Source organism: Peromyscus eremicus, chromosome 2 (assembly GCF_949786415.1).
Source record: "Peromyscus eremicus chromosome 2, PerEre_H2_v1, whole genome shotgun sequence".
Lineage (NCBI taxonomy): Eukaryota > Metazoa > Chordata > Mammalia > Rodentia > Cricetidae > Peromyscus > Peromyscus eremicus.
Genome location: NC_081417.1, coordinates 125,309,378 through 125,322,158, shown reverse-complemented (window position 1 = coordinate 125,322,158; position 12,781 = coordinate 125,309,378). Strand labels below are relative to the sequence as shown.

The window sequence follows — 12,781 nt, the reverse complement described above, 5'->3', positions numbered from 1 at the left end:
AACACTGATTGGCCAGTAGTCAGGCAGGAGGAAGTATAGGCGGGACAAGGAGGAGAATAAAGCTGGGAAGTGGAAGGCTGAGTCATCAACCGCCACGATGACAAACAGCATGTGAAGATGCTGGTAAGCCACAAGCCATGTGGCAAGGTATAGATTAATGGAAATGGATTAATTTAAGCTACAAGAACAGTTAGCAAGAAGCCTGCCACAGCCATACAGTTTGTAAGCAATATAAGTCTCTGTGTTTACTTGGTTGGGTCTGAGCGGCTGTGGGACTGGCAGGTGATAGAGATTTGTCCTGACTGTGGGCCAGGCAGGAAAACTCTAGCTACACATCCTGGCCTCAGTTTCCCCTCTATCCTCTATTCCCAGTCCCTCCTTCCCACTCCCTCTGTTTCAAAACCACCTCCCAATCCACTTCTCCTCCTTTCTGTTTAGGAAAAGACAGGTCTCTCATGAGTATTAACAAAGCCTGGCATATCAAGTTGCAGGAAGACTAAGCACCTCCCCATGTATTGAGGCTGAGCAAAGTGCCCCAGTATGGGGAGTAGAGTCCCAAAATCCAGTAAAAGAGTCGGAGACAGCTCCTATTCCCACTGATAGGAGTCTCATAAGAGAACCAAGCTACACAACTATAACATATACACAGAGTGCCTAAGTCAGTCCCATGCAGGCTCCCTGGTTGTCTGTTCAGTCTCAGTGAGGCCCTGTGAGCTCATGTTAGTTGATTCTTTGAGTTTTCTGGAACTAACTTGCCTTTATAACCCAGCCTGTTCCATTTAATTTTCACCTATCACCTATTACACTTTTTATAAGTAATAACTACAAAAAAGTATTATTTTCTTCTAACATGTCATGTGTTCTCTCTTCCTATGGAATATTCAGATAAATTCTCCTATTTGGAACATCCTCCCACTCCTCCTCTTCATTGATCTGGTTACTTCTTTATATTATTCTCATGGAAACTTAAAGATCATTTCTTACAGAGTCCTTTGGCTGAACACTTCCATCCCTGAATTATTTGCTGTCATATAAATCATAGCCTCTTTGTCCCAGAATGAAGTTCTACATTTGTTAAGATTCCATGTATTGAGGCCCTAAGCTCCAATGTCAATGTATCTGGAGAGAAAGTCTCTACAGAAGGAATTAGTATCAAATGAGGTCATACTGGGCTCTTAAGGTCTAAGAAGACTGGTCTTCTTATAAGAAGAGCTTGCAGTGAGTTTACTTTCTGAGTTTTCACAAGGACAGGCCATAAGCATAGAAAAAGGTGGCCACATGTAAAGCTAGAGGAAAGTGTTCAAGAGGCCAAATTTCATGACAATTTGATCATGAATTCACATCCTTCAGAAGAACCTTGAGACAGTTTTGTGTTTTGTAATGAGAGCCAGAGAGGACTAATACACTCTACTTTGTCTGATGTGGTATTCAGTGTAAGTTCTGTCAGGAACCATCTGTGGTGCCTTGTTTTAGCACTGTAAGCTTTCACTTACCTTTAATAATCTGTGTCAACTTCTAGAAATATACTTAAAACAAATGCAACAAAAACATATTAGAAAAATATTTTAAACATAATATTTAATTAAAATATTTTAGTCAAATTATACTTGAGAAAACCTCACACAGTCAACAACAGCTAGTGCTTGATAGATACTCTCTAGCTCAACTTAGACTTTCCAAGTTTTTGATGATATGAAAGTGATGGGTATTTGGCAGAAACTGCTTAAATTTTGATCTTTCCTTTCCGAGCCGCCGCCAAGATGGCTGAAGTGGAGCAGAAGAAGAAGCGGACCTTCCGCAAGTTCACCTACCACGGCGTGGACCTGGACCAGCTGCTGGACATGTCCTAGGAGCAGCTGATGCAGCTCTACAGCGCCCGGAAGAGGTGACGCCTGAACCGCGGCCTGCTCAAGCGGCTGAGGAAGGCCAAGAAGGAGGCGCCGCCAATGGAGAAGCCCCAGGTGGTGAAGACGCACCTGCGGGACATGATCATCCTGCCCGAGATGGTGGGCAGCATGGTGGGCGTGTACAACGGCAAGACCTTCAACCAGGTGGAGATCAAGCCAGAGATAATCGGCCACTACCTGGGCGAGTTCTCCATCACCTACAAGCCAGTGAAGCATGGCCGGCCTGGCATCGGCGCCACCCACTCCTCGCGCTTATCCCCCTCAAGTAGCTGTGGCCAATAAAGACTCCTATTTGGTTAAAAAAAAAAAAAAAAAAAAGAAAGAAAAATTTGATCTTTCCCTGGGCTGGTGATGTGTAATATGATACTATGTCCCAATGCATATAAGGTACCCAGTTACACGTTGAGGAGTATCTATACATTTTGTTTTGTTTTTAAGAGTAGACTGTTTTCAGAATCATATAGAGACAGGAGTTCCCAAATTTATTTCCTTGCTGGGATGTCCCTCTCCAGTGCATCATCTCCATCCATTCTATTTACAGGTCACCCACAAACCCCATTTCTACTTGCCAAGGACCACTGCCTCCTCCCACGATCTCTTCTTACAATTGGCAAACATGTTTTTATTGGTTATGTCCACACACCCAATATACTTCAGAGGTGGTATAAAAAATGTGGTATAAAAAATACGCTTCTCATATTTGAAATTTGGCAAGCTTTGGATTAGAGAATAGTCTTGTGACTCAAAGGAAGCCTTTATGAAAAGGAAGAAAAGAATAAAAAGACAGTTAAAGCAAAGTCCTTATGGAAGCTGGAGGGAAGAGCATGGTTAACAGCAGCAGAGGTGGCTTAGCATGTGGTTCAACAATTTACATACTTTGCATCTTGAATATTCATCATAAGCCCAGAAAAAAACTTATATGTATTATCTTCCCATTGTACAGATGAAGAAACAGAATTTTAGGAAGGGTAAAATAACTGTGTAGTCACACTTGTAGAAACACAATGTAGATGGCCTTCCCCAGGACTGGAGTTATTGTCCTAGTGAACAATGTGGAGCATGTAAAATATCACTAATATAATTATATACAAAGAGAAGGCCTTTCTGACAGCTCTAATTTCCTCTGTGAAGAAAGATATGGAGAGTCGCCATTTGGAGAAGGGAACAGTATATTGAAGAAAGTCATACAGAGGTTAGATTAACTTAGGAATGCCAATACTAGTGGTTATCAGAAGTAGCTACCCAGAGAATTTCTGTTCTAACCTCATTTCTGTTGCTGTGATAAAGCATTCTCACCAAAAACAACTTAGAGGAGGAAGAGGTTTGTTTAGCTTATATTTTCAGGACATAGTCCATCATTGATGGAAGTCATAGGAGGAAGTCAAACGAGAACTTGACTTAGGTGAGAAAGGGGCTTAGCTTATACGTTCAGGCATAGTCATGCAATGATGGAAGCCAAGCGAGAACTTGACACAGACACTGTGGAGGAACTCTACTTGAAGGTTAGCTCATAGGCTCATCCATAGCTAGCATTCTTGTATGGTCCAGGACCCCTGCCCAAGGAATGGTAGTTAAAGAATGCTGAACAGACCCATAGATCTTCTGTAGCTAGAGGCTAAAGATAGTTAATATTTCCATCCTCCCTGCTTGGAACTTAGCTGGGTCTCTGAGAGTCCCTGCTGGGGAGTAGGTAAGGAAGTGGGGTGAATCTGAGAGGAATTGGAGGAATGAGTGAATATGATCAAAATATAGTATTTGAAATTCTCAAAGAACTAATGAAAAGTGAAAGGGAAAAGGAAGCAATTTTCAAACTATTTTAATTTCCTCTTTCCTTTTTATGAAGAAAGAAACAAATCTAAACATGTTTGCTATATTTTTTTCTGCCTTTCTGTCAGAATGTTTCAAAATACAACACTGCATTCAAAGATTACAGAAGACCCTCTCACACCCAAATTTTCACAAATATCTGTACATTTTAAAGCATTCTATTAGAAGAAAAGGGAGATTCAGTTAAGAAAATGCTTATTGATAAATCAAAGCCTATATCTGTGTAAGTAGTCCTCATAACAGCTACCATCCTTTAGTCAATCCCTTGTTCTTTGCCTAAACAACTATAACATATCAGCAATGTTGTCCAAAATCTGGCTAATGTAATCTTTCTAAGCAATACTGCCTGCTAAAAGTATCCATGAAGAACAGTAAACACTCCAGGAAAATGAGCTGAAATAACTAAAAACTATTAGAAGTTCAACAAATTATCACGAGAAAACTGTTCTAGAGACTTGATTATTTTGCAGTTGCTCTTATAATATCTCTTCCCTTTCTAATAGGACACAGATTTTACTGGTAATGGGAAAGGAAAGCTCAATAGCAACTTAAACCTACAGATCTGATCATCCTATTTAAATTAATGTGGCATTTAGTAAAATGTCCATTCTCCCAGACCTATTGATCTTACTTAGAAATATGATATAAAACAAAATGAAAGTAGAGATTTTTGTTCAAGAATATGTTCACTGAAGCATTGTTTAGAATACAGAAAATTGGCAGTAATTTCAATCATCAATCAAAGCTAGTGTACATAAATTATTAAATTAATATAAAATAAAATGGTGTTATTTCTATAGATTTCAAAAAGAATAAATGTTTATGTAATAATAGTAAATGATAACTCAGAATATAAAATAGTGCAGGTTACAGAAACTCAACTGTACAACTGTGATTTTAAATGTCTAGAATAGAAGTCCTAAAACAGTAATAAAAACTTTTCTCTAGGAAGATTATTGATAATATTTCCTTGTATCTGGATATTCATGTTTTCCATATTTTACTCAAAATGATACATATACAAACATGAACATATTAAATCAATGCAATGTTACTCTGTATATATGTGCAGGTTATAGTACACAAAATTCTCTTTAAAGGAACATTTTTGAATGAGATTAACATCTTAGTCTGTGAATTTTAAGTAAGCAGATTATTTCCCATAATGTATGTGGGGCCTCATCTAATTAGTTGAAGGCATGAACTGAACAAAACTTCAGTTTACACTAATAAAAGAAAAACTTGCTCCCCGCCCCCCTTTTGGTGTTTTTGAGACAGGGTTTCTCTGTGTAGCTCTGGCTGTCCTAGAACTAATTCTGTAGACTAGGCTGGCTTTGAACTCAGAGATCTGCCTGCCTCTGCCTCTCGAGTGCTCAGTACTGAGATTTGAGATGTGCACTACCACCACCACCACCACCACCCACAAAACGTGAACTGAACTTCTACCATTGGCTCTTCTTGGTCGTCAGCCTGTCAGTCCTCAGTGCAGATTTGGTACCTACCAGTCTCCTTGATTTTTATTTTTCACCTGCCCTACTTGTTCTGCTTCTTTAGAGAACCCAAATGCATATAGATATGTTGACAAGCAATAAGAAAGAGAAATTACAACTGAGATGATAGATCTCCAAGGCAAAGTGCTCCTTCTAAAGGAAATAGATGAGGTTAGTTATTCCATGACTCTTCATTAACCACAATATTGAAGAAACTAAAAGGAAAGGCAGCATATGTGTGTGTATTATGTACGTATATTGAATATATACTATTTGACATAGTATATATCCAATATTATATATTCAATATACATATATATTGCTTTAAGTCACTATAAACTCATGCCCCCAAAGCACTATGGCCCTCTTCGTCTCAGAAAGTGAAGGGCAGTCTGACAACAAGATGCAACGTATCAAAAAGAAAACATTGTACCATTATGTGTCTGCAATAGCTCAGGCCCTTGATTAATGTGCCTACAAATATCTGGCTGCAGACTTATACCATAAAATCGCCTCAGCCTATGCCTAGTTTGCATTGTATCAGGTTATAGACTCTCATGGGTCACATTCCCAACTCATGCTCACATTCGACTCTTGGTTTATTTTGGCTTATCAAACTGTGCTCCAGTTTTAGGATTATATTACTGTACTTGATTTCAGAGTTACAGCAGTAGGCAAGATAATGCTTTTTCCAAACACAGTCCTAAACCCTGATGATAACGTGAGGAGAGTTTATCAATATAACATTAATTTATGAACCAAAATATTGAGAAATAGCAAAAAGAAGAAAAATTGTAGATAAAATCTCTCCATTACTTGTAAAATGCAGAATAAATTTATCTTTGCTACTAACCTGCAACTGTAAAGCTCTTTGGAAGCTGTAAATACTTTGATATCTAGGTCTTTATCAATCTCACACTATCCTTGTGAGAACCTGAACATTCAGGAGAGTTTTCTTATAGTCAGATGGGGAATTGAGATGGGAAAAAGTTAATCAACAAACCCAGTGTCACATGTTCCAGGGGCCTAAACTCAATCCTCTCACTACAAATTCTTTCTTGTTCTGTCGATTATACCTCTCTCTGGTCCTTGTTCTACGTTCATTCCGGGCCTACTTTCTCATTTACTCTCCCAAACCATCTAAGTAATAAAATCAGTGTCAATATGTTCTGGTATAAATTACACATGGACCTTTCTAACACTGTTATACACCATGAAACATGGAGATCAAGTGGCTATATCTTAAAATTATTCAATTCATACCTAAAGAATATTTGGGGGAAGACAGTACTCAAATAGTGATATTCTGAGACCCTGAACAATGTCATGCAATCTACGTACAAACAAGAGAAAGAAAAGACAGACACCTTTAGAGAGAGCTGGGAGAAAGAAAAGAGAAAGAGTCTGGAAGCATATTCTTAGTATTTCTTTAGAGAATATAGGATCAGACACCCTGCAGAGGCCATAAATACGGATCAACTAGGAAGTAAGGAAGACAGAATAAAGGTATTTGGGAAATTCTTAGTAAAGCATAAGTCAGACAGGCCTCCATTTAAAATCTTACTGTAAGGATTAAGATCTTCACAGTATTCCTAAAGATTTTTAAATAGATGAATATTATTATCACCTAGCTATTTGTAAAATACAGTACCTATTTAAATAGTTACATGAAAAATCAGTAAAGAAACAAGAGAGGAGTCTGATAGAGTAGTTTGTGTCTATAATCCAATCACTTGGGAGACTGAGGCAGAAAGAGTGCTCATAAGTTTGAAGCAAGCTGAGCAATAGGGAAAGACATTTCATCAAACACTGGCCTTCCCTGAAAAACATTAATTTAAAAAACCCAAAATATTAGTATAACCAATAAGCACAACTTTCACTTCCTCTTAATAATGAAAGTTCCAATTTTCTTTAAAACTATTTCAACTTCTCTACACAACTTATAGTTCAAAATTTCAGACTAAAAATATACCAATCTCAGAGATTTAAATTCCAATTGGGAGAGTTCAAGTTTGACAGAGGCAGTGGATGAGCAGGAAAAAAGACAAGCAGTGCAATGAGGGCATTTCTTCCTAAAAGTAGGTTAACATCCTAGGCATTCTCTGAAGATGCCAGTGATGCTTGAGTCCTGAGATACAGGAAACTCATCCAGGAGTCCTAGGTCTTTCTGCAGTTCCTTCTATAATTCCTATTGAATCCAACTGTGCTTGAACCACTTTTAAATTCACAAGTTGGACCATGAGCACAGATGTACCTGTGCTACACATAGGGAGGGCAGAGCTGGCAGAGCCCCAGGATGGGGCCGTGTTGTGCTCAGTCGGCACATTCCCAAGCACGACTAGAAACTCGAATGCAGCAATCTATTTTCAGTTTCTGCTCATGCTGAAGACAATATGCTCTCAACTTTCTTCCCATGATATTTTCCTCCTACGGTTTTTAAAAACCAATTGCTGTTTAGATCAGCATAATTACAAGGTTCCAGTTTTGTCCTAACCTAGGTATTTAAGGGGCACAGGACAATTAATGAAAAAAGGTCAGGGAGCAGCTGCTTTATGCCAAAGTTAGTATAATATGTACTGTGTGTGTGTGTGTTTGTGTATGTATTTGTATGTGCACATGTATATATACATGTATACATACATATATTAACAATTTCATCAAGCGTGTAATGTGAGGTAAATTTATAAAAATTTTCTTCTCTGTCACGTGTTACTGCCAATTAATAAGAGGGTAAAATAATCTCAAAGTCACAAGAGATTTGGGTAATGGAGTTGAGACAGTGAGCAATGCTGGTATAACTATGTTCTAGCTCTCTTGTTACTTTTCTTACTAGTGAAAAAGTTTGAACATCCTGTAAAAACTGTCTCAGTGAGTAGAGTGCTTGCCACAAAAGGATAGGACCAAACTGGGTCTCCAAAACCCATGTATAAAACTGAGTAGCACACACCTGCAATCCCAGTACTGAGGAGTCAGACAAGAGAGCCCCAGGGACTTTCTGGCCAGTCAGCCTAGCCAATCACTGAGCTACAGATTGAGTGAGAAACATTGTATCAAAAATTATAGTGGAGAGCAATTGAAGAAGGCATCTGACATTGACCTCTGCTCTACACACACACACACACACACACACACACACACACACACACACACGCACGCGCACGCACATGCACACACACACTTGTATGTGCATACACACACATGAACATGTATACACAAATCCATGTGCATATGCACACATACGAACAGGCATACAAACAGATACAGACAGTCTAAACAGACCTCTTCATTGTCTTAGATGGTAGTTCACACACATACAAATGTGAACTGAACTAAATAATCCTTTAGAATCTCTGATGAGCTAGCTCTTCCACACCTTATGATAATAACTATGACAATGATGAACCCTCATTTCCTGTAATTTGCTCATTCACTCATATATCCAATCAAATATGCTAATTAGGTATCTATTATATGGTAGTTTTCTTTTCACAGACACATGTAGAGTAAGATCAAACTGATGCTTCTCAATCATTTAGGCCTCTATAAATGGAACATAGACTAAGTAGCTTACAAAAAAGAGAAATTTATTTATTGTAGCTTTTAAATGCTGGAAATCAAAGGTCAGAGTCTAGTAATGCTAGATACTGGTGAGAGATCTCAGGTTATATACAGCCATTTTTTTATATTCCAATGGCATAAAACTCCCAGGGTTCTGTTTACAAAGACATTACCCTACTCAAGAGAACCTCATGTTTATGACCTTATCATCTCCCAAATGTCCTGCTTCCAAACCCCATAACTCTTGAGGATTCAATTTCAATATCTGAAAGGAAGAAGAGGTATAAATATCCATCATATAAATGTCCCTGTTCACGCCCATACTAAAGCAGTTGGAAAGCTTTCTCACCATTAAGTTTCTAATCAAAAGAATGTCCTCCTTCTGTCTTCTCACTTGGCTAGCAGGAATTCAGAAAGGTGAGCTTAAAAACTACAAGACTATCTAAGAGAAAGTGTTATATTCAACAGGTAATAGTTTGCAGATAATAGTGAAGCCATAGATATTAAAAATGTAAATGAAAATAACAAAGAGATTGTGTGGTGAGATTAGGGTAGAAACTTAAGAAATTCTAACACTTAAAATGACACAAAAGAAAAGAAGCCTGAGAAGCACAATTGGAAAGTAAAGATTGAAAAATAAAGGGGAAATGAAGAGATAATATTGCCTACAAGAGCAGAGAGGAAGAAAAGTGATTGATAATGTCTGGAAGGCATGATCCATGGGTAGATAAAAGGTATCTCAAAGTTTGTCAGGAAAGTAAGTCCAGTTGAGCACTGGATGCAGATACCTGAGGACAGAGTGTTGGAGATTGAAGGTGGATGGAAGGTAGCTCTAGTGCACTTATGAGACTCTCAAGAATTTTGGTCATGAGAGGGACACAGCTGGAGTGTCCTTTCTTATCTCTCTGAGTAATATGATTTGATGATATTTGATAAGTAAAATAACCCAGAATAGAGTCCAGAGCTAAGCCATTTGCATGAATTCATGATTTACTGAATAAATATTTATTGGCTATTTACAAAATTCCAAGAACCAGTCATATAGCACTGAGTAAAATAGATGTGCCTTGCCCTCAAGTTATCTATGCTGTTTATGTGGCCTTAAGGACGAGAAAAAGACATTAATTAAACAAGAAGATTCCAATTTTCAACCACTAGAATGATTTACACACAAATATAAAGGAAGAGTTGTCCTCCTAGCAAATATGAAGTAGGCTTGATCTAATTGTTCAGTCCTTTGCTTATCCCTGAATGTGAAGCCTAGCTGCAAAGGATGAGGGAAAATTCAAAAGGCAAAAAAACAAAATCCCTCAAAACTCACAAGGATCTCTCTGTGGTTCTGACCTAGCACTGAGTATGTCTTCCCTGCTGAGAATAAAACTGGCTTCTCTTTTACTGGATCTAGCCAAGTGTGAGGCAGATTCGCAACCATAATCTTAGTGCCAGCCTGCAGCCACAACTGCAGTGTGTCTGATCTGAACAGGCTAGAATAAAATAACATCTGGATAATGCAGAGGCAGCACAATGGTATAAGGAAAGAAGTGTTAACTTTAGAATCAGGAATCCTAAATTCAAACCCCAGATCATACTCTGGGGAGGTCAAAAAAGTCACTTCTTATTTACCCCTTTAAATCTCACATTCCTCACCTGTAATTGAAGAAGGTAGTTAAACACTGGCCTGTACTATCAAGTGGCACTGGCAACCTGGGTATGGTGGTACACACCTTTAATTCCAGAACTTGAAAAGCAGAGGGAAGTGTACCTCTGTGAGTTCCAGAACAGCCAGGGAACATACTGAGACCCCCATCTCAAAAAAGCTATATGCAGTTTTGTGTGTGTGTGTGTGTGTGTGTGTGTGTGTGTGTGTGTGTGCATGCTATGTATAAGTTCATGGAGTATAGAATTATATTCAACCCACATTAATAGGATGGAAGGAATTAATTTCAATTTTAAGTTTTATTAGTTTATGAGTAAATGGAAACTATATGAGAAAAAATAAAATTGTACCATTCACTTTATTTTGATAAGATCTGTTTAAGTAATTATTAACCATGATTTAATACTAGAAATGGAATATTCTTTTTTTTTTTTTTTTTTATAATTTGGGTTTTTTTTTTTTTTAATTTTTATTTTGCAATACAATTCAGTTCTACATATCAGCCACAGATTCCCTTGTTCTCCCCCCTCCCGCCCCCCTCACCTTCCCCCCAGCCCGCCCCCCATTCCAATCTCCTCCAGGGCAAAGCCTTCCCCACAGACTGAGATCAACCTGGTGGACTCAGTCCAGGTAGGTCCAGTCCCCTCCTCCCATGCTGAGCCAAGGGACCCTGCATAGGCCCCAGGTTTCAAACAGCCAACTCATGCAATGAGCACAGGACCCGGTCCCACTGCCTGGATGCCTCCCAAACAGATCAGGCCAATCAACTGTCTCACCCACTCAGAGGGCCTGATCCAGTTGGTGACCCCTCAGCCATTGGTTCATATTTCATGTGTTTCCGTTTGTTTGGCTATTTGTCTCTGTGCTTTATCCAACCTTGGTCTCAACAATTCTCTCTCATATAAACCCTCCTCATTCTCGCTAATTGGACTCCCAGAGATCCACCTGGGGCCTAGTCATGGATCTCTGCCTCCAGGTCCATCAGTAGTTGGATGAGGTTTCTAGCATGACAATTAGGGTGTTTGGCCATCCCAACACCAGAGTAGGTCAGTTCGGATTGTCGCTCGACCATTGCCAGCAGTCTGTTGTGGGGGTATCTTTGTGGATTTCTGTGGGCCTCTCTAGCACTTTGTTTCTTCCTATTCTCATGTGGTCTTCATTTACCATGGTCTCCTATTCCTTGTTCTCCCTCTCTGTTTTTGATCCAGCTGGGATCTCCCACTCACCCAAGCTCTCTTTCCCTCGACCCTCGCCCTTCACTACCCCCACTCCTGTCCAGGCTGTTCATGTAGATCTCATTCCATTTCTCTGTCGTTGGGCGATCCCTGTGTCTTTCTTGGGGTCCTGTTTTCCAGGTAGCCTGCCTGGTGATGTGAGTAGCAGTCCAGTCATCCTTGTTCCACATCTAGTATCCTGTTATGAGTGAGTACATACCATGTTTGTCTTTCTGAGTCTGGGATACCTCACTCAGGATGATTTTTAGAAATGGAATATTCTAATCTGCAAAATTTAAAAGGTCATCATCAAAGTGTACCATAGCATCTTCATCTTAAATATTTTGAAGTATCATTATATAGAATGAGGAATGATGGTTATTGAGGCTAAGAAAAAATTTAATATATGTTCCCATGGATGTATATAATGAAATAAGCCCACACTGTTTACAATTTGTAAATTAAAATGTAAAGGAATATGATCAAATGATCTACAGCAAGCTTAATGCTCCAGTCTCCTTGTAGTTAATGACTTGAACACTACTACTCAAGAGCTAGCATCTCAAAGAAGCCATGAAAAATGTAGGGGTTGGAGATAGTTCAGTTCCAGACATACCAAAACTAGGCTGAATAACAAATTCACTACTTCCTTAACCTCTACCTATCTTAGACTCTTAATATATGTGATGAGATTGATAATAAGAGCATACATTTCATGGATTTAGATGAGGATTGGATGTATGTAACATATTTTAAATAGTATCTGGTGTATAGGAAGCACTCAACTAATTGCAGTTGTTATTGTAAGAGATCATTTAATTTAGCCTTATGAATTATCTATTTCTAGTTCAATATCTTCCTTTCTGGTGGATAAACTAAAAACTAGAATGATAAATGGTTTATATTAATTCATGTAAAAAGTTAACAGCAAGCTTGAAATCAGATTCAGTATTACCAATTCTATGTTCTTTCCTACTCCTTGAACAGCTCAACAACTATGCTTACCTCTTCTCTGATAAGTAGTACATTATTTCAGAGAAGATGGTCAAATCTACCTCAGAATCATTTGGTTTTCTTTTATTGTTCTTCATACTATAATTTGAAAGTCTTCAGTGAAAGAAATGAGTC

The 12,781-nt window shown here is 38.6% G+C and overlaps 1 protein-coding gene and 1 pseudogene across 7 annotated transcripts in view; one reads left to right on the top strand and one right to left on the bottom strand.

The window, feature by feature from the left end:
• The window catches only part of LOC131903881 (BEN domain-containing protein 5), a 1,181,880-nt gene that overhangs the window by 816,535 nt on the left and 352,564 nt on the right, over positions 1-12,781 (bottom strand). The window lies entirely within an intron of this gene.
• LOC131904430 (small ribosomal subunit protein uS19-like) lies at positions 1,761-2,189 on the top strand (annotated as a pseudogene).